Raw genomic sequence first — 4,582 nt, forward strand, 5'->3', positions numbered from 1 at the left:
AGAAAGTGATGTACGCTGGTGCTCAGCTCGCTCTCTTCTTTTTAAACCAATCTGGGACTCCAGCCCATACAATGGTGTCACTCACATTTAGGGTAAGTTTTCCCACCTCGAATAACCCAATCTTAAAAACTACCTCACAGACATGCCCAGAGTTTGTCTCCCAGCTCTCAAGTTGACAGTCAATGTTATCAACCAAATTCTCTTTGGAAGCAAATGGCACAACTTTCCCACTGTGGTGGATACCTCAAGGTACTTTGGGTTTGTGTAGTGGTTAATATTGATTATCAATTTAACTGGATTAAAAGAGGTCTGAGAAGTTAGTAACAGATACCCCTGGGTGCTTCCAGAGTGGATTAGTGTCTGGGACAGCAATTCAGTGGGGGAAGACCAGCCTTGAACATGAGCAGTAGCATCTAATAGGTAGGTGCTGTGGTGGGACGAAGGTGGAAGATAGAAGATGCTCCTTAGCATGAGCTCACTCTGTTGCTTTCCAGCTGTCATGAGGTGAGCTACTCTCTACCTCATCCTCTCTTGTCATGATGTTTCTGTCTTGCCACAAATTCTTGGTCAGTCTTTCTCCGTCCTCAGAATACCTTTCAGAAAAAGGCACAGCTGCATTAAAGCACCCTCACGGTCACAAATGTTATTGTCTATTTGTCATAACAGTTCCAGAGAGAAGGGAAATTCACCCCATTGTGGACCAGAAGTTTCCAACGCGGTTGGATTTCCTTTTGTTCCTCATAACAGGAACGTGCTGCTCTCCCTGGCAAGTGGCTGGAGCTGTCTTATTCACTCTGTCTGGAGAGGTGGGGGTTCAGTGTCATCTCCTCCACTGTCCCCTCGTTTGTCTTGGGCAGCAACCTATGATTCCACCTCCAAATTTACTATTTCTAATGTTTTGTGAGTTGGAGAATCAAGTCACCTTGTGTGAATTATCTTTAACAGTAGGTTATAAATGATGGCCCAGGGATTCTATTACCAGCAAGAGGACTAAGATTTAGTGCCAGAACACTGAAATATTTAATTTGACTGCTCAGGGGACTTTAAACTACTGCTTCCTGATTCTGAATCCTGTCGCTGCTACATGACATTGCTCGGCAGCTCTCTGAAGAGTGTGGTCACTGCCCCTTCCTCTCTCTCATTTCAGACCTAACCCCTGGCCAGAGGCCACAAAGGACAGACAGAGCCCTGGCAACATGTCACAATCATCACCAGGTCTTGGAGCTCCACCCCACCCTTGAAGGGGACATGGCAACAAAATCGAGTGACAATCCAAAGTGAAACATAAAGTCATGTCTATCTGAATGTCCAGTTAATGATGACACCCTAGAGGGGAGAGCCAGGTCTCTGCCTCCCTGATTCCAAGCTCCCAGATTCCCAGACAGAGACTGGCACACACAGGGTGGTCAAGGAATAAGGATGAATGTGACTATCAGTCTCTAGCAAGAAGTACATAGGTAGGTCAGGGGGTGACCCCTAATCTGGCACCAGGGTCAGGAAAATTAAACACTCTTGGGTCCTGGTTTTCTTATTGAAAATATTGATAAAATAATATTATCTACTATAGCCACACCTAACCTTCTGACATTGTAGAACAACCTTGTTATCTACAAAGTTTATGCTTAAGAACCCCAGAAATGAGTTACAAAAAAAAATATCTCACTGTGTTTTAAGTTCAAGGTTTTGTGTTGGGCTTCATTCAAAACTATTTTCAGTCACGTGCATGATCTGTTCCATAGAACTGATTTGCAAATCAAATGCAGATAACCACATGTGGTATTCAAAACAGGCCTAGAAACAGCCAGAGTTCAGTGAGAAGTAGGCAATATTAATATTATTAAAATCACAATTTAAGAAGGAAAATAAAGTGCAGTCCATCCATATATTTTGCTTTTCTGCAGTTATTACAAATAGTGTTTATATGGGGGCTGGAGGGATGGCTCAGCAGTTAAGATCACTGGCTGTTCTTGTAGAGGACCCAGGTTCAATTCCCAACACCCACTCAGGGGCTAACAACCATCCATAACTCCAGCTCCAGGGGAATTCAATGCCCTCTCTGACCTCTGCAGGTATTACATGACATGGGTGCACTTACATACATGCAGGCAATACACTCAAAATAATAATACTATAATTATTGTTTATATTTTGTGTTTATAAAATTGTTTAATACATGAAGGAATTTTTCTATTTTTTTCCAAATTATATATACTGCATGATTTCAATTCTTCATTTTAAAAAGCATTTTATTTGTTATTTTTATTTTATGTATATGAGTGTATTGCCTGCATGTGTATAAGTGCACCCATGTCATGCAATGCCCACAAAAGTCAGAGGGGGCATTGGATTCCCCTGGAACTGGAGTTACAAATGGTTGTTAGCCACCATGTGGGTGCTGGGAATCAAACCCAGCTCTTCTGCAAGAGCAGTCTGTACTCATAACTGCTGAGCCATCTCTCCAGCCCTCAATTATGCTTTAAAAATAGTAATAAAAATTCAAAAGGAAATATGACAAAATATTAATAGTGGGTAAATCTGGATAATGAGAGTATATGTAACTATTTTTACTTTTTTTTTTTTTTCTGTTCCCATAGGTTTCCCAGGAAGCAGATAACTGTCTCTAAAGTTATAAATGCAGTACATCAGGGATGCAAGTTGAGGAAAAGATATACTAACCAAGCTCCAATCGTCTTCTTGTAGTGGCCTCAGCTTGGCTGCACAGCAGAGTCCCAAGGAGCTGGCTCATACCCCATGCAGGTCACATACCACAGGCCCCCACACCAGAGGGCACTGGCTCTGGGCATGGTCGTTTTCCAGCCCTGGTTCTGAACAGAAATACAACTGAACGTCGCTTATCAGACTCTGCACTCTGCTAGTGCTCACTCATGTTATCTACAAATAGCACCCTCTTTAAAGTCCCAAGCAGAGGCTAGGCGCAGCTCCAAGGTTAACGCAAAGGAGAACAGTGTTTCCTTGCTTGAGTGATCAGGACCTGGGTAGGCAGAAGAGGATTCCTTCATTGTCAATCTCAGAGTCGCCAGCTTTCTATCCTTATTTTCACCTGATTTGTAGCTCCCTCCATTGCCCATCTTGGCTGCTTTTAAGAAGTAAGGAAGAGGGTGGTGAGATGGCTTAGAGGATAAAAGCACTTGTTACACAAGACTGACAGCCTGAATTTGATCCCTAGAACCTAAGTAAAAAAGCTGGGTGAGGTGATGTACTGCTGTCATCCCAGCACTCCTATGGCAATAGAGGGGGCAGAGGCAAGAAAATCTCTACAAACTAAAGGACCAGCTAACCTAGAGTATGCAGCTTAACAGAAACAAGGCAGCCCTAGCTTCAACAGAGAGTAAATAAGAATAAATATAGATAAAATCTTCCTTCTCAACAAACACCCAACCAAGCAGAAAAGAAGAAGTAAAGAAGAATAACAACTACAGAGGAAATGGTAGAGGCACCAGGAAAGTTCTGTGTGGGCACAGGGCAGTGACCACTCTACAGAGAGTAATAATGTCAATGTAAAGTCCCCAATCTCATGCTACATCTCTTCCTAAGCCTCACAGTCCCCTCCAGACACCTTTACTGGGGGTTAGCATTCTCACACAAGAACTCAGGAGGGACACATTCAAACCAAAGCACAGAGTTGAACATGTTCTTCCCAGCACTCACAAATAAGTCAGAAGCACTTCAAAGAATACCCATTCCTAATGGCTCAATGGAGGGACTTTGAATGTGAGGGTGCTTCAGGGTCCGCCACTCTGTGGCTCTCTGTCCTGGGCTGTGCGATTCCTTCACATCATTGCCAACCCTACAGAGGTCCTGGAAAGGGAATCAAGAGTACCTGTCTGCTTCACCATTGGTAAGAAGCCTCCACCCTAAATGTCAGTCACAGAAAGGAAGAATGTGCCATGGTTGTCAGAGGGTCTGCAATTCCTTCAGAGGAGCTATTAAGAATAATTAAAGAAAACTGGGCCTGGCTTGTAATCCTACTTTCTTGGAAGCTTGAGAGAGGAGGATTGCAAGTTCAAGGCCTTCCTGAGGTACAGGGCAAGTTTAATATCAGCCTTTGGCAACTTAGTGAACTCCTATTTCAAAATAAAAAGTAAAAAGAAGGCCAGGCATGGTGACACACGCCTTTAATCCCAGTACTTGGGAGGCAGAGGCAGGTGGATCACTGTGAGTTTGAGGCCAGTCCGGTACACATAGCAAGTTCCAGGCCAGCTGGGGCTACAGTAGGGAGACCCTGTCTCAAAAAGACCGGAAAAAAAAAAGAGTAAAAAGAAGATTGGGTTCCAGGTCAGTCTGGGCTATGGAGTGAGATTAAGACTCAAAAATAAACAGTGTGCTCTCCTCCACAAAGCACTGCCTCCTTTAACCAGCATCCCTGGGCTCCTTTGGAGATTGCAAATGGTGAGTACCTGAAGGCCCTCTAGAGTCATGCAAGACCCAAGGACAGAAGAGCTGTACATACCAACTCAGCTTTGAAGTTAACATCTGATGATCTTCTTTATTTGAAATAGAAGTGGAGAAAGACAGAGGTGAACGTCTCACTTTGCTAATGTTCCATACAATTTGGATGTGG

At 43.5% G+C, this 4,582-nt stretch overlaps 1 long non-coding RNA gene across 1 annotated transcript; it reads left to right on the plus strand.

Moving 5' to 3' along the window:
• Positions 1 to 1,380: 1,380 nt before the first annotated feature.
• Positions 1,381 to 2,680, plus strand: LOC108491680. The gene is made up of 2 exons (XR_001872858.1): positions 1,381 to 1,457; positions 2,595 to 2,680. It is a non-coding gene; the product is annotated as an uncharacterized LOC108491680 (long non-coding RNA).
• Positions 2,681 to 4,582: the final 1,902 nt, after the last annotated feature.

Source organism: Nannospalax galili, unplaced genomic scaffold (assembly GCF_000622305.1).
Source record: "Nannospalax galili isolate Female #2095 unplaced genomic scaffold, S.galili_v1.0 scaffold243, whole genome shotgun sequence".
NCBI lineage: Eukaryota > Metazoa > Chordata > Mammalia > Rodentia > Spalacidae > Nannospalax > Nannospalax galili.